This window comes from Corvus moneduloides, chromosome 3 (genome assembly GCF_009650955.1).
Source record: "Corvus moneduloides isolate bCorMon1 chromosome 3, bCorMon1.pri, whole genome shotgun sequence".
Lineage (NCBI taxonomy): Eukaryota > Metazoa > Chordata > Aves > Passeriformes > Corvidae > Corvus > Corvus moneduloides.
The window spans coordinates 14,689,887-14,716,549 of record NC_045478.1 but is presented as its reverse complement, the minus strand read 5'-3'; the positions used below and the strand labels follow the sequence as shown (position 1 = coordinate 14,716,549).

Sequence of the window (26,663 nt, the reverse complement as noted above, 5' to 3'; positions counted from 1 at the left end):
TCCTTGCCATTCAAATCTCATCCTCATCAGTTCCCAGACAAGGTATGGCATTAACAATGTTAACCACAAAATACTTAGGTCTGATCCTGGAACTCAAGAAAAATGGAGGAAGTAACAGCAGTGTCTTCAAGCAATAGTGACATGGAGACAATAATTTTAAAAGCCTTAATCTCAGATGAGGCAATCAGGCAATACCAGCTCTCCTGCAGATCTTTTCTCTATTCTTAAGGGAAAAAAAATTCAGCAGCCATTTACTCTGGATGTTGTGATACTGTACTGGCCAAGCTCAGTTCCGGCAGCCCACATTTCAGAAACCTGAGAGTAGAAACACTGACTCATGAATCCTGTAGCTAAACTGGTGTTATATGAATATGACTGCATGGGGATGCAAGCTGAGCTCTGTGTTTTTACCAAGGCATAAGAATGTTTTGTACACTTGTTTGATATTTTCATATATTTAGTATGTTTCTTTGGACTGATTCCATGGCATTTTTTTTCTAAAATATCTGTCTATAACAGTAGAAGAAAGGATTCATAGTTTATACAACCCTGACTGGAGCACCATCTTTAAACTTCAAAAGTAAATGTATCTGACTGTAAGCTGGAAGAATTAAACAATGTTAGTTTTATCCTTCTGAAATAAAACTCATCTTTAAGTGTGTCTTATCCTTACTTTGACTTCTTTCCCAAGCATGAACCTTGGACAGTAGAAACTTGAGTGCTCCCTCATAGTGCTTCCACAAATTCTGGAGAAATTGAAAATTTTTTCTTTTTTTGAGACAAAAGAATTAGGCTTTAACTTCCATTGTTTATGATGTTTCCTAGAATCCCCTCTGGAGAGTTTAGCCCACTTCCATTTGGCAAAACATGAGTCAAATCTATCGCTGGAGATGTAACAGTGAAGGATGCTGGAGGCAGGGCTCATCTGCACAACACCCTATAAAGAGCTCCAGGCTGACCCCTCCCCTGTGCTGGGACAAAGGGCTGCCTGTGGGTCAGTCATCCCCTGCCAGGTCTGAGTGTCACCACAACAGTGACCTGCACCCCCAGGGATGCAAGGGAGGGGAGGAGTCCCAGTGTAATACAAGTACATACATACCCAGCTTCATTGGGACACTGAGATGCCCCTTTACAGCACCTCATAGCTCCCCTTTACAGAAAACTGAGCTTGAGCTCCAAAAGCTTCCAAAACTGCAAAACACATTTTAAAATTTGGAGGGGAAAAAAAAAAAAAAGAAGAAGAAAAATGCTTAAGTCAAAATAACAAATGAATCATTAAAAAGTACTGTGTCTGAATGCTTGTGAGCTTGTGCACATTTTGTGAAAGGTGTTACTTTATAGTGCTTGTCCCTCACACTTCTGATGCTCAGACAGTAATATTCCACTGCACCAATGAAAGCATGGTGCCCCAAAAGGCAGCACAGTCATAGCTGCTTCCATACCACAGGTAGAAGCCAAGGCCAGGATATTCCCATCTAGCTTTGCACACTTGTGTCTGGCCCCAAAATTAGAGTTGTCACTAAAGGTGACTGGAGGGACTGAGTCCTGCTTGCTGGCAATATTTATTTTAGATTTTTTGTTACCAGTCTGCATAGTGTCTGCTGCTGGAACATGTGACTGGGAGAGGAGCAAGAGGTGAGTGCCTGGTGCTGAGGTTGGTCATGGCCATGGAGCCCCCCAGCTGTCATACTCCACCACAGAGAGACAATGCAGCACTGTAAATATTTCACTGAGCTTGTTCACATCCCAGAATGTTTGAAGATATTTCCAAGATGGTTAAATATGTGTGGTTTACTGTCATTTATTTCTTCTGTGGAGTTAATTATTAGTCCAGAACCAGCAGCAGCAATTCGAACACCACCAAAAGGGTTTTCCCATCCACAGTATGACCTCTTGTATTGACATCTTTCCTTGTAATCTTTCCTATAACCAAAGAGATGGTATTGCACATGAGCTTAATAATGCTCAGAAAAATGATAAACACTGTTTCTTAGAGCATTTTCTCTGTTCATTCCCATTCCTAATAAAAATACATGTACAGAAAGCTACAGGTTTGACTACAATACTAGTAGGTGCTTCCTCTACAGAATGAGAGTTTTAAAAACAGAATCTAAGAGATTAAAATGAGCTTTTGAAAAAGATTTTGGAAATACTGAACATTAAAGAGGGAAGTTTTCAGCTAAAATGCTGGTTCACTGTAAGATCTTTCTCAGATTTACTCTTTTTTTTCTTCAGACATCCCAGGATGAGCTGGAGCTGACTTCTCTTAAAAAAAAAAAAAAAAAATTCTGTGAAGCTATGTGTTTTGTGCCAGCGAGATTATTGCAGAGGAGAAATATTTTTAAGTGAACACTTTAAAGTTGAATTTCACAACAGTGACATACCTGTAGGCATTTCTGCTGCATGAGTAATAGAGAAAAAGACTAACAGGTTGTTATAGCAACCAGCATTAAGCAATGACTTCATGAGAGGAGTTCAGTGACATCAAAAAATCACGTTGAGAACAGCTGCTTTGCTGTGAGGCTCTGCTGTGGTTTAACCCCAGCCTGGAACTGAGTACCATACAGACACACAGTCCCCCAACCCTGGTGGGGAGGAGAATAAAAAAAAAAAGTAAACCTCATGGATTGACATAAGAATCTCGATAATTGAAAAAAAATAAAATTTACTACTAGTAGTAGTACTAATAATAATCGTAATGAAAGGGAGAGGCAAAGGAATAAAAACCCCAAGAGACAAGCAGTACATGCTGCAATTGCTCACTACCCACTGAGTGATGTCCAGCCCATCCCTGAACAGCGATTCCCCCCAACCCCGACCACCTTCCCCCGTTTATCCCCTGAACAGGATGATCTGTGGTATGGAATATCCCTTTGGCAAGTTTGTATAGCAGTGTCCCAGCCACATTTCCTCATGGCTTCCTGTGCACCTCCTCACTGGCAGCACTCAACGACTAAAACATCAGTGTGCTATCAACATTAGCCTCATGCTTCCACAGTACCAGGAAGAAAATTAACTCTGTCCCAGTCAAAACCAGCATTGACTCATTTTACAGGACAGAATTTCTTTTCTCCCAATCCCCTGAAGCTTGAAGGAGCTGTGAGTGCAGGGGAACCTGAGCTCGTGTCTCATGCTCAGTGCAGGGATGAGCACAAGCAGCGGAAGGAGCAAGACATGAGCCCCATGGGTCTGGGGGATGCTCTCTCATCTATCTAATATCTCACTGAGCTCTTGTAAGAAGGATTTTTTTCCCCAAAACTTTGCTTCTTGTCACTCCTCCAAATTTTCCCTTCAGACCAGCTCCTTGACCCAAAGTTTCTGCGTCCTTCAAGCTTCTGTGCAGAGGGTTTCTGCCTTCTTGGCATATAGTCACATGAAACCTTGAAACACCCATATTACTGTAGCAAATATTACTGTATTCCACAGCCGTAGGAAGGAGAGAAGATCCAGCAGGCAGGAATTGTGCAGCAAGATTGATTTATTTAATTATTTTACAAACTCTTTTATAGACTTTTTTCTTCATAGTCTAATTGGACAAAGGATCAGCCACCCCCTGGGTGGATTGGCTAAAATCCTAACATCCATTGTCAAAATATTTTTCTACTGTACCATAAACATAGTTCTACAAGGTTGCAGGTGTTCATAGTTTATAGAACTTCTGCTAATCTCTTTGTGAGAGAGAAAAGTATCCCATGGGCTTAGAAAGCAGCAAGAAAATTCTTGCTAGCAGAAATATTGTATCCACACACCCAAGGAAAAAGGAGGCCTAAAAAAGGCAGAAAATATGGCTGGGCTTGAGCTGGAGCTGGGACAGCTGGGGTGATGATGGAAGGAGTAGCTGATACTCTGAGTGGTACCTGAGGAGTGACTGATCATTTTCATCCCCATGATGGTTTCTTCAGAAGCAGATTCTATTCCCTTTCAGGTCCCTTCTCTTATTCCTGTTAGCTGAGAGGCTCAAGAGTTATTGGGATGGAGGTTTTTTTAGGTATTTACAGGTTTTTTTCATCCACTTTTCTCTGGTTTGTTTCACCCTACAGACTTAAATAGACACAGGGTGGTGGCTTCTTGTCCCTGTTATTTCTTGCTAGCAGTGGGTTGGATGAGACCACCTACCTTACATCTTTCCCCCAAAAAGATAGGGAACTAAGTATTCAAGGATTTGATAGGTGGATATAGTAGGAGATTATCTCCAGTTTTCTTCTTCCCTGGTCTCTTCAGCTCCCTTATCTAACCCACAGTTTTCTATCATCTCAATGGTTTCGATTTCTTTGTGGTTTTAGTAAATCTTTTTGCTCACCTGCCTGCTTCCAGGCAAAGAGAAAGTAAACAAGAGCTTGGTGCTTCAGATGGTAGGGAAACACAGGTGTAAGGAATGTAGACCCTAGTTAAAAAAAAAAAAAAAAAAAAGCTATTTTAGACACTAAAATACTACTTAAGAAAGCCAAAGAAAATTTCTACAATAGCAATTTCCTTCACTGAAGAACCTGATTTATAGAATTGAGGCGACGAGTATAACTTCAGGATGCTTTTCCAGATAGGCTCCTTCCAGGTATTGCTACCTCATTGCATTTCTGGCCCTGAGATGTCACCTGCTGGATCCAGGTGATCAGGCACAGATGCTGATCGAGTACGTGAGGCAAATTGGACTAAAGAGTGAGACGTTGTGAGATGTCACAGAGTACAGGGAGACAGAAAAATGGCAGAAGGGGTCAGTGAGGACGGCCAGGTAACCTAGTCTAATGTGTGATGCATTAAACTTGGTGGATCTGTGAATTCATTGCTGAGGACAAGAACTAATTGCACTCCAGAAGCAGACAGCACCAGCCAGTGATTGCTTGGGTTCTGCAACAACTTCTAGGGGCATGCCTCAGGCCTTTCTGCTGGTTTTGTGCTTGGCTGGAAAGATTGAACTCATTGCAGGGTGTCTGCTCCTGATGCAATGAAAGGACACCACCAGAGGCTTTTTGGATCATCTGCTTTTAAAAACTGAGAGATTCCAGTCCTCCAGGCTCTTTTCCAGAAAAATATGACCTTTCAGTCAAGATGCTAAACATGAAGAAAGCAAGCACTCCCAACTGACAGTATTTAGAACAGTAACCAAAATGGCCACAAACACTCCACGTATCAAAGATACTGCAGAGATACTGAGTCACTAATAAGTGTTATAAAGGACTCTTTAGCTGTGACAGGATCAGAAAATTACATCCCACCACATTGTGTACACAGCCATTTCTTAATGACTCAGCCTGCTCTGACTTTAGAAAACCATGGTGTTGAATCCCAATTTTTGGCTAATGAACCTCAGCAGAGAAGACAGAGGCAACTAATTATTTGCCCATCTGGACATATGAGAAAAAGAGGAAGAATAGGTAGATCTTAAAAAGAGAGAGGGGAAAAAAGACTCATTCGCATATCCAGGCATTTAGTTTAATTGTCTGTGTAACAGAACTCTCTATAAAGAAAATAAATACCTAGTCTGGCTTCCCTTCTCCTTATATCTTTGAATGAACTAGCCAGAGGAGGAAGAAAGATGCCGTGTCCTTGGACACCCCCTTTTTCCATAGATACAATATAAATGCCAAGAGAAATATGAACAGTAGATGTCCCACATATTTTTTGACTTGTAAAAAGTGAAAATCCCAAATCCAGTACCAGTCATGAGAGTCTGAAAGCAATCCAGAAAAATGTAGCATTAGCCTATAGTGCTTCGAGTCTTGCCTAAAAAGCTGAGGATAGAAGACAAAACTGATCATTGATTTCAAAGTTCACTTCAAGGCTTGCACTTATGTCCTTGATAGGACAAAGCAGTTCAAAAGCATAACAGGAGCTTTCCAGTGGAATTCCTGTGTAAATCTGCATTCAGATTGTTCAATTCAACTGTTAGTTTCCTCATCATGAGGGGCTTTTCCCTCTCATCTGCCTCAAATAAAGCTCTGCTACCAGTCAATGTGGTCACATCTTTGAATCTGTGCAGCTTCCTTGCTCTTCTTTCCTTTCTCCCTCCTCTGAGGCAGGGATGATTTCTGGTTCTGCATAAAGATGTATGAAATGAGGGCTTTTCATCTCACCAAGACAAGAAAGGATTTCAGCCTCATACATAGCCTGTTGCATAGAAAAAACAAGCAAAATGCTTCAGGAGTTATAAGACTTCAAAATTCAAGCATACATTCAAAGAGACAATGTATATATATATATATGGTGTCTGCATGTGTATATACACACACTTATAGCAAGATAGATACATAGATAGATAGATAAAGCAAATCTTTAAAACAAGAATGGACTCATACAAATTACCATAATTCTGTAGAAGATCTAATGTAATTTTCCACAATTTTGAATGTAACAGCAGTTTCCATTAAAAGGTTAGATTATCTGTTTCTGATGCCAGAGTAAGGAATAAAACCACACCTTTTCCTAATACCCTTACTACCATAAATTGAAATAAACTCTCTAATTAAGAAATAAATGTGTATGTCTATTATACACTGATCTTTATCTAACAAAATTGCAACCATATAGTTGGACATCTAATCTGCATTAGGCAGCCAATTTGAGGTTCGTCTTTCTCATCTCTTTGCATGTTACTCAGCACATGTAGGTTGTCCCCAAAGTCCAGCCTGGGAGCACCCCACATGCCCTAGCTATCCATAACATAAGCATTACCAGAAGGTGCCTCTAAATACAGTGATTTCAGATCAAGCCTGGGCCAAGTATATTTTAATTGCCCCAGCAGAGAGATGTGAACTTTACTTTACATTTCATGGTGAGGTTTGTACCAAAACTTCCCAAAACAAGCTCTGCAACAGAAGACTGAAAAAAATGGTTGACATTCAGAAGAAGAAATTAGTGATGTCGTTTCTCCACCTGCTCTGCAAAGGGAAAGCAAGGATCCCTGTCTATGCTGTATGTGACCTGGCCAGCCATGGGAGAGGTGTGAGGCCTGGCAGTGACCTGTACATCCAAATTGAGCCAAAACCAGATTGTTGTGAATCCCAGCTGTTGCAGAACAAAACACTGATCAGGCTGTGGGCACCCAACGTGGCAATCCACCCAACATCCCACAGGGTGTGACTGCAGGGAGAGTCTGGACCCATACAGATCTTAGGCACTGCATGCCACTGGCCTGATACAGGGCAGGTAAATGCAGACAGCCTCAGAAATGCCTTTCAAATGCATTAGAGACAGACAGAGATGGTTGGATGCTGCAGCCAGCAGAACTTCAGCTTGGGGAAGATTAAGTCACTTGATTGCAGATCTGAGTCACGTTTACCTGCAAATCTGCCTTCAGTGTGTCATATGTACACGTTTTCCTCCGTGGAAAGGAAATCTCATCTGCTTCTGATTGCATCCATGAGACTTTCTGGTCTTCTCTGTTCCTGCTAAGGGTCCCTTCAGTTTCCCATTATATTTTTCCCTGGCCTTACCTCATGCAGTATTTCCCAGCTGCTCACTGTCCTGACGTGCTCTTGCCCTTCCAAACTTTTCCTTATCTCATATTTTCCAGGCCTGTCATTGTCCTTTTCTGGTTTTCTGTATCTTCCTCCCACACCTTACATTCCCATCTGCACAAGATTTTACATTTTTTTAGCAACAACTGCTGGCAACCAGTGGTGGTTGCCATTGCTCATGATAACCAATTGCCCATTTATATGGGCAAATATGACCAAAATCCTTGCTGTGAGAAGTAATAATACCAGTCCTATCCAATTTGTTTGGATCATATGGTCTAACAACTGCTCTAGACCAGGGGAACTGTACCCTTACACAGCCAAAGGTTTTCCCTGCAATGGCTCTTCCACAGCCCAAGATAAATTGCACTCTCACAGAGACTTGACCATGAGAATGTCCATCAATTGACATCCAAAATGCTAAAGAGTTAAATTCATACGTGAAGCTCCAAACAGATGCTATTGTGGTTCACATTACATTTTTATCGTCACTGAATTCCATAAAGATTTCCTCCAGATTAGCTTTCTGTCTAAACACACCAAATCTGTGACCATTAATTTCCACATAGTTATAATCTTGTTGTACTCGTCAAGCAAAATTGAATTTGCGGAAATTTCCTTGCCATTGGGTATGTAGAGTTCAGTTATTAAAATGTACTTTCAAGCTGGGAAAATGTTGTCAGCAGTAGGTCTGTGGCTTTGTACATTGGCAAATATAAATCAAAAGAGTATCCTTGAAAAAATTAATTTGCTCCCAAAATGAGAAATGAAGATAAAATTCTGAAAAATCTACAATTGTAATCTGAGGAAAGAGAGATGGAGTGTTTTAAGAGAACTCTTAAAAATTATAAAATATATTTAAAAGCCCATTTTTGCTTCTTTAATTTAATATTTTCATGTAAAAGCTTCTGGCTCTAATTAAAATCTTCATATTACTCAACTAACATCCACTGCTACAAAGTGATAACAGACTTAAATCACAGGACTGGTCTTTTGAAAATTAAGAATTCTGGTCTTGGACATAATTAAATCTTAATCGATTGAGGCCTTATCTGACTAAAAACCCAAGATCTTTCTGTCACATTCTAATCACAATATATTTCTTGACTGTCCTAGCACAAGACTCCAAACACTGCTCAGTCACTTCGGCCAAAATGAGAACAGTTTTTCAGACATAGCTTTAATTGGATTAAGGGAACCGTCAAGCTTGGCTTCTCATAACTGCTTGGCTTGGCTGCTTAGTCCTACTGTTAATGCCATGAAAGGTCTGGTTTGTTACTAGAGATAAGACTCTCACCAGTGTTTGATCTTGCAGAGGGATGCAAATGAACTGTTGTCCCACAGATTTCAGCAAGCAGGTGGAAACCAAGGATGTGTCTCATTAGGGTCTCAAAGGATCCAGGCAAAAATATGTGGCATACTAAGAGGGAAAGAAATGTACTCCTGTGAAGAGATTAATGACTGGCAGGTTGACAGCATGCAGAGGGATCTGAACACCAGCTTTGATTAAGAGTGAGATGTTAAAGGAAGTAAAGTGGATGCTGGCATGTGCCTTAGTAGAGAAGGACAGCACATCCTGTGAAATAGTTCTGATCAAGTGAAAGCTAAATGCCAAACATAAGATGCCTGAATTTTATCACCAAAATGTAGCTGGATCTCCCTCTCTGTTCTGCTTAGTTAACTGGTCCTCATCAAATCAGAAAAGCAGGTCACACTTACTCACGTGGCCAAATACAGTCAGTTTCTAATATTAAATAATGAAATTTAAGATTTAGGACAGATCTAGTTTGTGGCAACAAAAAACCAGAGGCAACAGACCCTATTCTGAGTTTCCCATAATCTGATGTGGTTCACACATCTCAGTGAGTAATGGGGATAATTTAGCAGTTTGCCTCTATTATTTCTTAAATTACCTTCCTATTTCTTTCATTGGTTCTTCCACATACCAATCTAAAACATATTTTTAATGCAACACTTTTCATATTTTTAGTGTCATTTCTCTATAAAACTAGCGAGTAATTATTAATTCTTCAAAATTTTTCCTATGAGCTAGCAGGAGTACTAGAGCAGGACTCTCATTCAAAAGAATGGCCTGTTGAAAAATTACAAAAATTACATTGAGACCAGAAATTTCATTAGTAAAAAGCATCAAATAAAGCACGCAGTTCTCCAAGGTTTTCATCAGTTAAAATGTCCTTTTATTACACTCTCCTTATATGGGGGCAATACTAAAAATAATTTTTACTATTGATCAGGGAAAGCATCCACCTGACTTCCTGAGCATGCAGTCTTCTCCCTGAACCATGACCAAATGCACCACAGAGGTGAAAGGAAAGAAAATTCTGGGGGCTTCAGACAGGTCCCCATTGTGCAGCCATGTGTGGCAAGTGCGGGGAGATGGATTGGTGCAGAGAGCAGAAACTGAGTGAGTGAGACATGGCCCCTCAGAGGCCAGGGCAAACTCAGGAATTTAATCCAGGTCTCTCAAATCCTGGTTCAACATCCCCTCTCTGTTAGATCAATGTAGCTAATGGCCAAAAGATGGTCAAAAAGAATCAGTGTTGCAGAAGGTGAAAAACTCACCACTTCTGAACTGTAGCAGCAGCAGGTGAAACAGCAAAACTTCTTCATGTCCAGTGATGGGGGGTTTCCCACTCTTTCTTTATAAAGTCCTTCTTACAGTACTTTTCTCTTTATGAGTTTCAAGGTAGATGTGGAGTGCAGAACAGAGATGCGTGGATTGCAGGAGACACAAGCTGTGAGAGGGTACCTGCTGTGGTTTACATGGTAGCATTCTTTCCTCTTACATTGATGCAGGATGACATATGGATTAACCTATGGCTGGATTCCTCCGGACAGATCAAGAGGCTTGGAGAGTCTGGGCTTTATTTCCTTGACATGATTTTCCCCATCTGGGTTGGAGACTACAGCTCCAGCCCCAGGATGCCTGCACACTCCTCTGCTTCCCTTCTGGAGCATCTCATCAGCATCTGGTTATCATTCAGTGTGTTCACGGCCCTGTCCATCAATGCTGGCAAACTCACACTTCCTAATGCTAACTGCCTAACAGGTTCTTCCCTCCACTCTGCTTTCATGGACTTGTCTGCACACAGGCCTGCTAGTGATCCTGTGCTACAGGAGCAGACAGACACAGGCTGCTGCACCCACCAGCCACACAACCGCTAGAAAAACAAAGGCAGCAAATAAGCAAAACATCCTTAAAGCCTAACAGAAGCAAACAAAAATGCATTATTTTTTAATGATTCCTTTGCTGTGCAATTCCATACCTAAATCTTACAGGATTACTAAAAACTTACAGATATCTATAATTTACTTTCTGTAACATTCTATAGGACTTGTCTCATAGGGATCTTAGAGAGAAGGCCCTGTAGAATCGCAGTGATAAAAAAATTGGGGTTAAGTCCTTGTTTTTACTGCCTACCACTGACCTGAACTCCTCCAGCTATGTGCTACCATGTCCAGAGAAGGATTTAAGAAGCCATGCAGCAGTGTGCACAGTGGCACTCCACACCAAATTTCAGAAGTGGACTTGACACAGCTCCAGTGGCTTTGTGCAAGCCCTGGTGCTCACAGTCTAAGGTTTAAGCAGCCATCAGTGAGAGCCACAGCTGGGTGCTCACACCACGCTGGCCAGGCAGTGGGCAGTAAGATGTCCTGCCCTGCCAGGAGCCTGTGCCCTGGCAGCTCAGGGGCAGTTCCAGCCTCCCTCCTGAAGAGAGGTTCAAGAATACAGACAGGCCTGATCCTAACCTCTGCTAACTCTGCAGTTCACTTTATTCCATGGCAAAAAATGTATCAACATTAATTCTTAACTGCAAGTCCCTGCTGTGCCGGGCTCCATCACAACTGTGTGGTGCTGCTGGGTGGATTCCTGCCCATGGACTGGTGCTGCCTGCCCAGCTAAGCTGAGCCCTCTGAGCCTGGCACCGTCAGCACCCACACCCACAGCAGGGAGCAGCCCCCCACCACCAGCATCATAACATAAATAAAATATGGGTGAGATGAAGGGAAGAATAGTCTAATAATTTCCTGTGGTGTAATTACAGTAAAAATAGCTACTCCTGAATAAAGTTATTGCTTCATTCTTGTATCCATGGCAACAGAAATGGAGACTGGTAGACCGGCTGCAGATGAATGCAGCGTTCTCCATCCCACCAGCCAGCTCAGCCTGCCCAGTGCTTCAGCAGGCAGGTGAGGAAGGGCTGGTCTGCTGCTGGGGTGGGCTCTGTCCTTTGGTGAGAGGGACCAGCTGCAGGGAAACACACGTCCATGCTCAGGAAGCTCTGCATAAGCCCATTACACTTTCAGAGCATCCTGGTCTGCTCCCTGGGCCTTTCCCAAAGGTAGGCATAGGGACACATGGAGAAATGCACAGTGCACAGTGTTCATTGGCCCAAGTGAAGGCAGAGTGCCTGGGTTCAGGAATCAGCACAAATCAAATGACAGGTGACCAGCTGAAGTGGACTAACACTTCTCCATGTGCAGCAACAGGTTCCAGTGCTTGCCTTAGGTGCTAACTGAAGTCAGCTGGGGCAGTTTGCATTCTGACCTAAAAAAAGTCTTGGTGTATTGCTGATAATCCGTGAATTACCTATTGACATTGATATGTTTATGCTTCCTCTGTGAAACTTTATATAAGTCACTGAGTGTTAGTGAGCAGCAGGTCAGTATCCCATTTTGGTCAGCATCCCCATTTCATCCCCACTGAGTCTGTTGAAATTATGTTGATGAGCTCATCAATACTGTCTGGAAAATAGTAACTACCACACAGGTACAGCAGCATACCTTCAATTCCCAATTGGAAAATATCCCTTATTGCAAGTTCTCTTGCCCTATCTAACGTTTATTCTACAAGTTTAAGTGCAAGAGATCAGGACTTGGTTACAAAGTTCAAATGTCATGTCTAGGTGAACAGAGACCACAAGTATTGTATCCCAGTCACATCCATGTTTATTTGCATGTTCTCATCTCCTGCTTATAATTAATTGCTGGTCATGAAATTTCTCCTCATGAAATGAATATCAAATTTGATTATAATAATCAGTTTTCATTTGATATTCATGTTCCTTTAAGTGCAGTGAATTGCACTGCATTTTTAATGAAAAATCATGTCATAAAAAATCTTATGTGTTCCACTGTTGACATAGCACCAATAACATATAAAGTTCTTGCAACTTTATGTATGAAGCAGCTTTTCTAATCAAAGTACTGGGAATAATAAAAAAAACCTTTGCAACATAATATAAGCATTGTGAAAATTGTGAACACTGAGCTGCTGGGAGAAATAAAAACATTTTACTATGTTTTTCAGGTTACAGGAAGGATGGGTGAATAGTTACAGCCTCCTTTAAAAACATAACCATATACAGAATACAGTATCACTTACTCTTGGAGAAAAATAGCTGCGCAAAGTAGGACAAAACAATCTGTGTGTTATCAAATAAATACTGTTAATTTTTTTCTATTTGTAAGTTGTTGAAGTTTTTTCCTACAGGGCAGGATTTGTCTGAGATGCTACTTTCAGTGGATGGCATTTCTATGGGGTTTTTTATTCATTACAAGAAACTAAGGCGGGGAATAAAAAGGTTTTAGTGACTCTTTTTACCCAGGTGAAAGCCATACAAGAAGACCAAAGGAATCAAGTGTCCTTGTGATACTTTAGTTCAACTAGCTTTCTGTAGCATGGCTTTTGTAGGCAGCAGAGAACCGTCTATAAAGAAGAGTTAGCCTTTCACTGCTGTCCTGATACATGCAAATATGAATTAAAGCTTTTTTTCCTAAATATCCTCCATGCACATTAGTGAATAACTGATTTCACACTCAGAATATTGTCTAGTTTGGAGGGTGACTGGCATGACTTGGCTTGCACCTATACAGCTGACTGCTGCCCCCAGCACCCACACTGCCTAGAGGGACAGATCCTGCTCAGCCACCCTCTGGTACCCAGTCCTGCCCCACAGCTGTATCAAGGATGGGCCAGCAATCCCACAGGATGGACAGACACATGCTAGCACTGCCCCATGTCCTCATCTCATTTAGTTTACTGGTAGGGAAATAACTTGTATGGCTGAGCAGCAGCTTAGTTTCTCTCAGCAGCTGCTCATCTGAAGGTTAACAAAGAGCTTTCGCTGTCACACTGATGCTCAGAGTTAATCCATCAGGCACTATTTGCAGTTGATCTAAATCGTTGGTGTGACTGGAAGAGGCAGTGATGGAAGCGAACGGGAAAGACTCCTGGCTTAAAAAATTTTGCCTCTGGATCCCAAGGACATTTACATGAAAAATCTCCTGTTTTCCTCAATATCTGTTATATTTATCAATGGCAGCCTGTACTCCTCTAAAGCCCTTTGCAAACCCTGTTGCTGTGTTCCTTTCACCTAGAGTTTCTGCAGTGTCTACCTCTCCTTCACTGCCACCCTCTCACGCATTTTTAGCCACAGTGGTTGTGTCCTTTGCCAGTGATTCTTCTTTACTTTTCTTCTGCCAAAACCAGCCACATCCACGTTAGTAAACTGAACAATGTTAGGAAGGTCACCTCGGTAGGAGGGTCACAGCTGCATTTCTGTCTATCATCCCAAGAAATTCCTCTGAAGTGTTCATGGGTTGACACAGAAGGATCTTCTGGAGTTGCTTTCAGCAGGTGATTTCAGTGCAGCTTCTATTTCAGTGGAGTGCCTATTTTGAAGCAGAAGAGAGCATGACATGACTGACATGGCCAGGCCATACTGTCCTATTGCACTCCCCTGCTCTAAGACTGGCTCTCCAGACACAGGGCTAGTCGGTGCCAGGGTGGCACAGAGAAGCTGGTCCTGGCTCTGTTTAGTGTCTCAGACACAAGCTGATAAGCAGATGTAGCAAATGGGATCTCGATGTAATGGCAGTTATGGTATTTAATTCTTGCTGCAAAATATTAAGGCCTCAGTTATTGCCAATCTATTCTCTTAATGTGCTTGTTCACTGTTTGGATTCAGTGATGAAAGCCCTCTATTTTATTACAATGGAAGGGAAATGTTTTCTTATGAACACTGGAAACTCTGTGGGTACAAGGGAGGAGCAAGCTGAATGTGTGACCACCAGGTGAAACTGATGATGCTGAGGGTGATGAGCTGTTGGGGAAGAAGAAGCTTCACCATCTGGGCAGCGGCAGCACTGTGCCATAGTGGGTCCCACTCTGTGTCCTGCAAGGCCACAGCCGTGCTGATGGAAACGCCTGGCACTGCGCCACCAGGAGCTCTGCACAGAACATGGGCAGCTGTCCTCTCACTCTGGTCCAGCACAGAACATATTGTAGACAACACCTGAGGGAAATTACTGGAGTTTGCCTACAGAAAGAATAGTGGAAGAAATAAATATTTTCTCAGTATTGTCAAATATTTCCTTTGACATTTTTCCGTTTTTCTTTGAACAAGGCCCAGAAAAAAATTGATCAGAAGTAGTTTCTGAAATTTTCTCCTATGCGTTCTCTTTAACAAGTGTTGTTTTTATCCTGATTTTCCCTGAACAAAACAAAACACATTGCTGCAGAAAAAAAGTGTTATTAGTGTTGCTCCACCTGCTGCAGTAGCAAAGGACTGTGGTTTAGTGAGCCAGTGTGGGATGCAGGAGAGCTGTGTGTGCACAGCCCTGTGAGAGGATTGCACAAAGCTTACACTTGGTTTCTGAATCTGAATCCTTTCCTATGCAGCCCAGATGGGCCATCATGCGAGAGCAAGGGCAATTCTCCTGTAAGACACTGCAGGGTTGACAGGATTAATGGTCCCAGGCAGCTCGTGAAGCATCCACTGTTTGTACACAGTGGGGCTCTGCCAAGCCACATTTGCAGGGTTGGTACATTTTCAAGGCTTTTTGTTTAAAACAATTCAATTTCTTTTCCTCTTTGAAGCCTGACTTAGGCTTGCTCATGCTAAAACCCTTTCCACCCAGCACAACACTGGCAATAACTGGGCACAATAGGAAGCAAAACTGTTGATGGTGTCAGAGACCTAGAGTCACAATTTTAAGTAAAATTAATAAAAAAATTCAGATTCAGCAACGACATGGCAATACAGAATCTGGCAATTCACACTTTTATCTAAAGCTGTAGCGTCGACCTGATATCACAGATTGTCCTGGGTTGCAGTGTATTCTATTACCACCCCCATCAGCTGTTGAAATCAGGTGGGGCAGTGTTTCCTTGCCTCCTCCCCCCAGCCTATCTTTCTGTTAATTGCCCATCATTGTCCTGCCGCCTGACTCAGAGATAACTCCCTCCGGACTATCTTCTGTTAATGAGCCTAATCAACACTTTGCCTCATGACTCATTACCCCATTGTGAGATGCTCCACCCAGAGGGAGGAACCAAGCATCCCAGCGTGGATATAATCTGAGGCTGAACACCAGAGACACTGGCTTCCCACTGGATTTCCAGAGGACAGGAGCTACACAGCCACCATTGGACTTCCTGAGGAAGAGCAGACTGTTTTACTACAGGATCACTGCTTCAGAGGACTGCAGCCACCACTCTACCAGACTGCTACCACCACCCTGCCTAACAGGGTGTCAGGTTGTACCTTGACTCTGTCAGTTTGACAGTGTTTTCTTTTACCTTTTTTTTCCTTTTCTTTAATTTCCATTAAATTGTTATTCTGACTTGGTGTCTCCCACTGGTTTGTTTTCAAACTAGTACACAGATTCAGAAAGACTTATGACTTTTACACAAGATATTTTTACATTATTAATGGACAGCCTCCAGGGTTCCCTGTTTGGGGCTGGGAAGGGGGACTGTAATGTTGTGGTTGCTTTTAAAGAGATCCCACGTACCTTCCGAGGGCAATAAAATTGCATTATTAGCTCCTAAAAGAAATGTGTTACTGAATAGATTTTTAAAAGTTTTCCAGGTTTCCATAAAATGGTTTGTAATGTCAAATCTGAATAAACATTAATTTCCTGGGGATGTTTTTGTTAGGGTACAACTTTTTTTTCTTTTGTACAGGTTATAAGAGTAACTATCCCTGCCCCCAAAACCATTATTACTGGCTGAACAAATGACTGCAATGCATAATTTATGTTGTGCATTTATTTATTTCCATTTGTGAATCATCTAGCTATATTTTTTGCAGTTTGCTCTTTGCAATTGTTTCACCATTTTAAAATTTGTGTATTTTATATTTTAAAATTACTGTATTTCCCCTTGTTGCTCAGGGTTAGAAGTGGATGTGTGAATTCTGTGAGTAAGAACCTAAGTCGCCCAACATCTCTTCTACTTCCAGACTAGGAAATCTCACTTTCAGTAGGACCCAAACCTAAATAAATCATGGGCTTGGTACCCTCAAGGTGATCCAGTTTGAGATGAAAAAGTGTGACAAGTTAAGGATGCCTTTAAATAGTTCCTTTTCCCATTTACTTGATGTATTTTTGAGCACAGCAGAGTCAGAAAAGCATTCAGTTTAAAATAAAGGAGATGCAGGAGACTCCAACACACAGATTTCAGTTTCAGAAAGCAGCAGTAGCCCCTCTCTCTCCAGATCCCCTTGGCATTACTGTGCCATCACCATTACCCTGAAGATGGATGGGACCAGGCTACATTGGGTGCTGTATAGACACAAGGCTGGCGAGCCTAAGGCTGTGAATCCTAAGGAGCTTATGGTTAACCCAGAAAAAAAAAGGCCGAAATAAATATACAAAGAGAGACAGAAGCACAGCAAGATGAGAGATTCAGCCACAGACATGTGGTGAGCTGGAAGCAGAGGTTCATAGAGGGTCTGGGTCTCATGTGTGCTGTCCTTGGGGATCATGCCATATGATCTTTCTGGACTGAAAGCACTCAGTTGTGCCACATCAAGTTATTTTTCCAGTAGAAAGTCTGGAAATAACCCCTATGGAATCAGTGATATGGGTAGGACAGTAATATACCTCACTACCACCACCTACAGAAAGAGGAACATCTCAAGAGCCTTCTCAGGATCATCACATCCCTGCAATTTCTGTGTATGCCTTCAGATGTGTTTTACCAGTTCCTTTCCTGGGCCATTTTTTCTGACTTGAATGGGACCTTAGATCACATCTGCTACTTGAAATAAACATAACCAAAAATATATTTGGGATGGCTGTCAAGACAGTTTCTCAACAGTTGCTCTCTGCAACCTGTTCCCTATGAAACCATTTCCTCCAACAGAAAAAAAAAAAAAAGGAATAGTAATTGTAAATCTGCACCTAGCTACAGGCAGATTTAATGCTGTAGTGCTGCAGCCATTCAGACAGCTCAGAGCAATGGGATAAGGTATAGGAAGAGCTTTGTGCTGTCTGAGGGTGCAGGACTGAGTGATGTGTAGCTCTGGGGAACGTGGCTCTGTTTCTATGATGGCTCTTACTGCAACAGGCTGGGGGTGGGTGCGTGTGTCTCCTCTTGCAATCCTCAGCCAGTGCTTGTTCCATGTCCTCTGTCTTTCCCGGGTGTCAGGGACCACATGCTGAACAATTTGTCAAGGTCTCCACCAGGTCTCTCTCTTTGTAATCTCCTCTTTGCTCTTTCAAAGCCTGGGAATCATTCCAGACCCAAGGGACCATCAACAAATGCTGAGGAGTCTCCCTCTAATCACAGCTTCAGAAAATAAGCCTTTGCTAATACTCTTCTGTACAGAAATGATAAACCCCTGTAAATCCTTTTCCAGTCCTGCACACCCATCAGCAGTGCCTGTACTGGTTTTCCCTAACTCTTGGCTGAGCATTTTACTTCTGTGCTCTCTGCTGCCTCGGGTAGGCCTCCTTCCCCACTGGCATTAGCTGTACTTGGAGAAGGACCCTTCTCCCATCCCAGACCCACACCTTGCCCTGGGACCCAGGGAAGAAGCTGTGCACAGGCTGCTCCAGGCTGTAGTCAGAGACTGCCTCAGGAAACATCCAAAGAGAAATGGGAGATGCTTCCCCAGCCCTCGTGGGCAGCTAAGAAATGGAAAGTTTGCTACAGTCTCCAGCTACCAGCTTCTGCTGGGAGCTTATTGGGAATTTGGAACTTAGCAGCCTTAGTACAGCTATAGATGCTTCCACAGAAAAGTGTAAATTTACATGGAATCCCTGCCCTAATATCCATAACTTCATCCAGAGACACAACCGTCTTGTTCTGCCATGACTGCGAACTATAGAACATCCAGTGAAGAAGGGAAGGCCTTATAGACCCTCTGAAGGAGGGCATAATACCTCCAAAATCATAACTTCAAAGCTGCTAAAGAAGGAGGCAGCCGCTGGAGCTGTTCCTTGCAGACAGACCATGCCAGGAGGGCAGTTACAGGCCATACTGTGCACGTAGGAAGGTCTCCAGGATCTAAGATTGTAGGTTTGAAATAACAGCAGCAGATTTTAACAGCCTACAGATGTTTCGAAACACGGTAAGTCATATTCCAGTAAATTATGAGGGACATTGCAAAGCAAGCCTGATTCCACAGGACCCCCGTGGGGCTACACCAGGGAAATCCCAAAATACCTATCAAAGAGTTTGGCTAAAGTGTGACTTTCTGCAGTTTTTGGCTAATGTGTCTCTTCAGGCTTTCAGAAAAACAGTGACATTTCATCCAAAGGTTCAAGGCAGAATTTAAAATATCACCAGCTATCCAATATATAAGAATAAGCATTTAACAGATGCCAATAAATAGTAATGTACATATCAATTATTGTTTTTAATAGCACCCATTCATCCTCAGCAGTCCCAGTAGAAAAGCAGGAATGTACTCTCTAATGCTGATCATAATTGTACCAGTCACAGAAAATGACAGGACTGCTGTGAGCCCATACTGGTGGAGGACACCATTAATTATCACAGTGGAAGGAGGAATGATTTGCCTTTGTCACAAAAACAAACCTCAGCAAGTTAAGTCAACAGGAGAAAAAGTACCAAGATGCGTTAATTTGTTATATTGGAATTAATCTGGAAGATCAGAAGAGTGTTTTCATATCTAGGAAACAAAAAATATTAGATTATTTGTGAGATTAGATTGGTCTAACACTAAGAATGTTGATATAAATATAAGCCTCTGTAGGGCTTAAGAAAGATGTTAGAAACTACCCTGAATGACTCAGATGCTTACAGGATCATTTATTGTTATTTGCATGGCAAGGGCACACTGAATCTTTTTTTTAAATGTTTCCACATTAATTTAATATTTCACATTTAGATTTGGCCTTCTGTGGGCCACAAAATACAAAAAAAAACAAGAGTCGGGAATATTCTGTTCATGTTTCTGAGTGGCCAAACCTCTTTCAGTGTGTTTCTGGTAGGCTGTGAACGGATAACATCCCGATTCCCTTTCCTGGGCAGTGCAATATAAAGGATAATGGGAGAAAAATAACAGGACAAACACAATCAGACTGATCCCCCTCTCAGCTTCCTGTCTGGATTACAGAAAGTAAGGACTTCCCCAGAGAAGAGGCTGCAGGCAATAAAGGTCTTGTTATTCCAGCAGGCTAAACTTTGGGAATGAAGATGACTGCTCATCCAGCTGTGGGGTGACAGGATTTGTTCCCATTGTTTTCTTTTTTTTCTTTTTTTCCCTGCTACTTCCACGGTTGGTAACAAACGGGAGATTTGAAGGCTGAATTTTGATATAGCACTCCTTGGAAACTCAGACAACTAAGGCGGTTTGGCAAGTTCTCAGATTGTACAAGGTTGAATCAAAACAAACTAGAGCAGTAACATCTGGGCCTTCCTCCCAACTGCTGCTGTTGTTCCTGGGAGCATTTCATAGAATCATGGAATGGTTTGGGTTGGAAAGGACCTTAAAGATCATCCAGTTCTAAGCCTGCCTGCCACAGGCAGGGACACCTTTCAGGTGTGGAAGGCAGCAACATTCAGGGACACCAGGGACAACTAGACCAAGTTGCTCAGAGCCCCACCCAACCTGACTTTGAACACTCCCAGGGATGGCACATCCACAGCTTCTCTGGGCAATGTGTTCCAGTGCTGTCAATTTGGGAACTGTTTGGTTAGGAGACAAGTATTTTTAGTTAAACTTTCCTCTATTTCTGCAGGTTCTGAGAGTTTCCCACATAGCAGAATTCAAAACGGGAAAACTGTTTCAGGAGATTCCTGTGTAAGATGGTGGCCAGTGGCATGAGGTTGGGCATGTCCAATCATTACAAAGTTAGTCCATCTAATGCTTTGGAAAGACTCCACTACTGGAATAAGTAGTAAAGCAGGTGTGTTTATTCCATGGGACGCACGGGGGATTGCTCCTCCAAAGTCATGCGTGCCGACAGCTGCATTCAGCTTGGTATGTATCGGGTTACAAGTTCCATATTCATTGAGTTTCCCAATACGCCTATACATATTCATTACTTAGCCCTGCCTAGCCTTGATTCATATTACAATGAGCCCAAAAGTCATTTACATCCGCGTTGCGCTTGTGCAGTGCTGTCTGGTGGTCGCAGGGGGACTCCGAGATGAAATAAGAGTCTTCCTCAGATGAAGTAAAGGGTCTTTCTCATCCTGAACTTTTCACCTTTCTTCCCTGCGCATGCTCTTTATGCCCCTGGGCTAAGTCCAAGACTGGTTTGAGTTAGCTTTAGGTTAAAAACAGGATCTTTGGTCAAGATTCCTTCCCTTTATCAATAGTCTCATATCTTCTTATCCTGCTTTGGTAGGCACAATAAGTATTGGGCAAGCGGTATGCATTGCTTCTAACAAACCAATTCTTAGTAAATCATTTAACCTCTGCTTCCCCATCCCCCTGATTCAGATCTACACTCTTCCTAAGGTGTAGAACACATTAGTAAAGATATATTCTGGTTTGATATATAGGGACTTAGCTAAAAACTAGCTTAATCCACCTACTGGTCAGTCAATTACTTCCAAGTCCATTTAGAGAGACTATCACAGTTAGAAACTTATGTGGGGTATAAAGCAAGGGCTGAAGAGGAGTGGAGCTCAGATAAAGGTCTGGTGGACTCACAAGACACACTATGTCCACAGTGAAAAATTAGACTTGATGTGATGCAAAAAAAACCTTCTGAACGTTACCAAATTAATTATGCAGCCGAAGAGTTCATATTAATTGTATCTCTGGATCATCTGTTAGCTCCAAAATGCAACCATGTCCTGGGACCTCTGGATTTCCAATCAAGCAAAACTACATTTGCATGTCTCTGTTGGAGAGATGACTGCTTAAGAGATATGCAAGAGGAATTGTAACTCAGGCAAAACGGGACTAGTCCCATTGCACACAGGACATGCTCGGTGCTCTGTGGTTGGATAACAAGGATACATCAAGCTGGATCAAAATTGTGTTGGTTTGCTAACTTTAACCTGCACCTACATTGCCTAATAAAATTTTAGTTCTTCCTTTATTTGGAGAACATTCTGAGCTCTTTATCTCATTAATTTGCACTTACTTTAAATTGCACATCTTATTTCCATAATGGAAAGAGTCTTATAAAGTGGAAGTCTGTAAACACTTGAGCTCCCAGCCCCAAGTCAAGACACAGAATAATATACAGCTGTCTTTTAACCTGATATTGATATTTTGGGGAATGTAACACATTCCCATATTGCTGGCCCAGAATGATGGGATTGGGAGAAATTCAAATATTCCTGCAGTAAATAGTCATTCCAGATGTCAGAATAATATTGGAGATTACTGTTAGATGGCTGGCATCAGGGACATGTCCAAACTGACAGGTGTATTCCTAAGAGAGTTTATTAAAGCTACAATACAAAAAAAGCCACACATGAAGACGTGTGGAGCATGACAAGAAAGTCTTCTGGATGAGTAAAAGTCTGGCTCTGCAGAGAAGTTTTACAGTGGTACTGATGCAGAACTGGATTAGCTAGGAAGGAGCAGCAGAGAGACATCTCAGTACACCTCTGTAAACTGATTGAATGTATCACACAGAAAGGTCAAGGTCAAGGCAAGAGGTACCAGTATTCTTCTCAGCAAAGGCCAAACTCCATTTCTGCTTGCCTGTAAGAATACACCTGTGAAATTTAAAAGATGGAGTTAGAAACCTTAGGGAATGCTGACAGAAGATTTTTTAAAAAAATTTTTGGTTTTGTGGCTGTAAATCTAGCACTGAACAAAATTCTCAGGTCACTCATGTTATTGTAATTTGGATGATAAATTATAGTTGAGATTATAGCTGTGCAATGACATCCTCTGCCCTTCAGCTGGAGCCTGGCTCTCAGGCAAAGACCCTCTCAATAAGAGTTCATACAAACAGTATCTTTCTACTTTTGAAATGGTTTTGTTTTACAATAAACCCCGGTTATTGTCTTTTCATGTTTTACAGTGACTCAGTCATTGCTCAGCCACTTGCCTGCCTGAGATAATGAAGTATCTTGGAGAAATCTCCCTGAGTAGTGAAGAGCAGCCCAAAGAGGGCTGTATTTCTAAAAATTCATTCCAGAGGCTTGTTCACAGTTAGGGATGGAATATCAGGCAGAAAGTCCTTAAGAATTTGAGGGTTTTGTTTGATTGTTTGGTTATTGGTTTTGTTTGATTGGTTGATTTTTGTTGGGTTTTGGTACGTTGTTTTTCTTTTTGTTGGGGGTCTTTCTTTTCCTGCCCCAATATTTCCAGTGCTTCCTGGATTTGAGCCAAAAATGCCCAGGGTAGATGAACCCATCCTTCCAAATTTTAATAATCCTCAAAATTTTAATTGATGCTAACTTCATCTCCTTTTCATTTTGCAGATAACAGAGGAAAAGGAGGTGGAAGGGAATATATATTTCTAATATGAAAAATTGTGTTCATGTTGCATCCAGGTTTAAGCAGTCATGGCAGCTAACATTCAAGTGTAAGCTTTTTCTTCCACCAAGATTTTTTTTTTCTGATCAAGTGGAGGGAGTTTGAGAAAATCATAGCACTTTGGCTCATAACAGCCTCTTAATTCCATTTTCTCTAAACAACCAGATGATTATTCTTTTTGTGCTTCATTAATTGTGGCCCACCAAAGGCACTTGAAAGACTCTAGTCAACTCACAGAGAAAGGCTTTTTATCTTGCCTCTGGAGCGAATTACATTTTGTCTTTAAAAATCATCCATAGCAGATGGAGAAAGGAATTAAAATTTTCAGAAAGAATGATGAGTATGACCACTGGTACTATTTCTACATATGCATATGTGTTGGGGTCCCTCCCCCGCCGTGTAGCCCTGGGAGAGGGGCCCTGAGGGCACAGACACGGGTTTCCCTGCCCCTGCTCAGCCTCGTTCCCATTGGTTGGTTTGTGTTCCCTGCGCGGGCAGAAGGACGCCTTGGTCCCGTGACTGGAACAGTTCCTCGGCAGAGCTCCGGCCATGCGGCTGGAGAAATAAACATCTCTGAAACAGCTATCAAGAATCTGTCTGTCCGTATATATTTCCACGGGACTCCTGGTTTGATATATGCATGTTGCAGTATCCCCACTGCAACACATATGCATGTGTTTACCTGTTTCATTCTTGGGCATGCTTAACCAAAGCTCACTTTGAGGAGAAAAAGGGAATTTAACAAATTAATAAATGTCAGAAAGCGAAAGATCAGTGTCCTTCTTCTCCATACAGTATATACACTTTGCCTTTCCACTGCATAATTTACAGCAATAAAGCCTCTCCAACAGGCACAATGAACCCCCCCGATGAGGTCAAAACATACAGCAGTCCAGGCAATCAGGAGCAGGTTAGTCAGTGCTTTGGTTCCTGGCCTTGATCTGAGCGGTTGTGGTGCTGGGCACTGTGCCACAGGCTGCCAAGACAAACTCCAGCAGCCCTGAGAGGGGACTGCCTTGGTCCTTCAGCAAAGCTGTCTGGACAGAGAAGTGCTGCCAAACCTCCCATGGGGACTGGTGAGGGAAAAGGGAAGGGTTGGGTAGTCACCGCTCCTGCCCCCACCCCAGCTGAGAGGACAATCACTGCTCCACCTTGCTCTCCATGTTGATGACCCTGCTATCTTAGGGTGAAGCACACCCTATTCCTTCTGAAACACTTCCCTCCTTCCTCCTGTGAAGCAGTTTTTCCACCTTCGAGGCACAGCTGGTTTCTCCAAAACCCATCTGCCCCACTGACTATGGCAGGGCATCATGTTTTTAAAGCAATAATTGTGGTGTTTAACAGGAATATCCTATCAAATCTCAGAAAGCAAACGTTAGTGTGAAAATAAGAGAAGAGAAATACAAAACACAAAGGGAACACACCTCTCCTGAAGGTGGTGGGTAATTTAGGGAAGCTGACTGCTTGCTCTCGGAAAGCAAGTGCTACATTCCAGGAATCATATTTATTGGGGTCTGAGCAGAGGCTGTGATGCAAAGCTCCTCCATGCTATAAGATATGTGTATAGCACTTCACCTCTCGCTGGCATTACATCTGTGATGAAGCTTGTACAGAACGACCAGGAGCTGAGCTTCAAGGAGGCAACTCAGAAGTTAGTTAGCAACAGGGAATTTAGACATTGCAAGCATGGATGCAACCTCATTAAAGTCAGAGGAAAAGGTACACTCTCTTTGCTCGTGTTTGTCTTTCTTTTTCCCTTGCATAGGTGCTGAGATCTTGTGCATCCACATACCTGAGGTCTCTGGAAACAGGGAGTTTTATTATTTGCAACATAGCAGATCTTCTCAAAACCATTGTGGTAACACTACATGTAAGAGACAGAAAAGCTTTAATCAGATGAGGCAGAGAGGGAGAAGGGAAGATGATGCCAAAGATCAGATAATCTCATGAGGCCCTGTCCATGAATAACCTGAATAATCCTGTGAACCCACAAAGCCATCACCTTATAGAAGCCAAACTGAAGAACAGTGAGAGCTGAGAACACTCACTGCCTGCAGGCATTGGGGCATCACCAGGAACTCATCCAGAATGGTACTCACCTTTCTCCTGTTTCACAGACATTATCCATCCTACTCCCTCTTGATTTTTCATCTGCCTCCTTCCAGCCTTCCACTTTTAACCTTGTTAATCCACATTCTCTACCCTCGCCAGAGTCCCACTGCAAAATCTCTTCTCACCAATATTTAAGTGTCATTCCCTTCTCCCACAACATCTCTCTCACCTTAATAAGTGCTTTTAGTGCATTGCAAAAAGTGCACCCTTCCTTTCTCCTTTGATACTGCACAGTAACCACTGACCCTGCACCCTCTTCACCTTTAATCAGTACTCTTCTCTCCATCTATCCCACCCACACTGCTGGAGCTTTTCCTGATGCTGGCTTCCTTTCCTCTGCTCCTGCTGGGAAAAGGAGCAGCACATACGAGCAGAGCAGGGTCACCCTTCAAATCTAGTGAGTGATTTGTGGCTCTGTGCAGGCTTAATCTGCCAGCAAAACAAACCAGAACCTCCCTCAAACAACTCAGTAGAAGGCAAGAGTCATCGCATAAGCAAGGCACAGAAACACATTGTTAAATGATATTTTCCAGCCTGTTTACTTCTGTCCCTTTATAGCTTGTGAAGAAAAAAAGATACTTGGAATATTCTAGTAAAACAAAATTACTAGGGATGTGATTATCAAATATGCAGTTCTGTCTCAAGATCTTGTCTGTAATGTTGGTTCATTAACCTGCTGATATATTAAAGACTCATTTGGAGGCTCTGAGACAGTATCATGTCATCTAGTACAAAACGTTCAGGGGAAAAAATGTACTGCTCACTGTTTTGGGAATTGATATATATTTATCTCATCAACATACCACTTTTAAATATCCTAACTCACTATAAAGCCCACTTCCAGCATCTCTACAACACAGAAGGAAACTAAAACCAGAGCAGCTGGAAATGCAAAGGAGGACACTCATTCATTCGTTCATTCATTCAATCATTCTTTCATTCATTCATCCCCTGGCAGCCTGTGCTCTCCTGCACTAGGCGGAGATGGATGCGCGGCTGTCGGCTCCCCTCTGCTGGCTGGTCCCCGGGCACGGAGGGAGCCGCGGCCAGACCTCCCCCGCGGCCCTCACCCGCCAGCTGAAAAGCAACGAGGCCCCAAACTGCCCAAATAATCACAAAGGGATGTTTTTCCCGGCAGGCGATCAGCCCTTGCATGACTTTGTGCAAGGGGAAGCTGACAGCAATGGTGACAGCAATTTTTACAAATTCTTTATGCTGAGACTGGTAACTTATTGTAGGGAGACTGGAGATGCTGCCTGGGGTGAGGATGTCTTGACCTTCCCGTTGTAAACACCAGGTTTTCTGTGATTATAAATTTCTGTGACTATAAATTCTGTGATTATAAACCTTAATCATCATGCCTGAA

The 26,663-nt window shown here is 42.4% G+C and overlaps 1 long non-coding RNA gene across 2 annotated transcripts in view; it reads right to left on the bottom strand.

Annotated features, from left to right (window-relative positions):
- Positions 1-3,752: 3,752 nt before the first annotated feature.
- LOC116442033 overlaps positions 3,753-26,663 on the bottom strand; it is a 39,461-nt gene continuing 16,550 nt past the window's right edge. The window contains exons 2-4 of one of the 2 annotated variants that reach the window (XR_004239356.1): positions 10,038-14,797; positions 8,752-8,874; positions 3,753-4,384 (exon numbers count right to left, since the gene is read on the bottom strand). This is a non-coding gene — a long non-coding RNA (uncharacterized LOC116442033). Of the gene's footprint in view, positions 4,385-8,751; positions 14,798-26,663 lie in introns of both variants that reach the window. The other variant, XR_004239355.1, reaches the window with a different exon arrangement.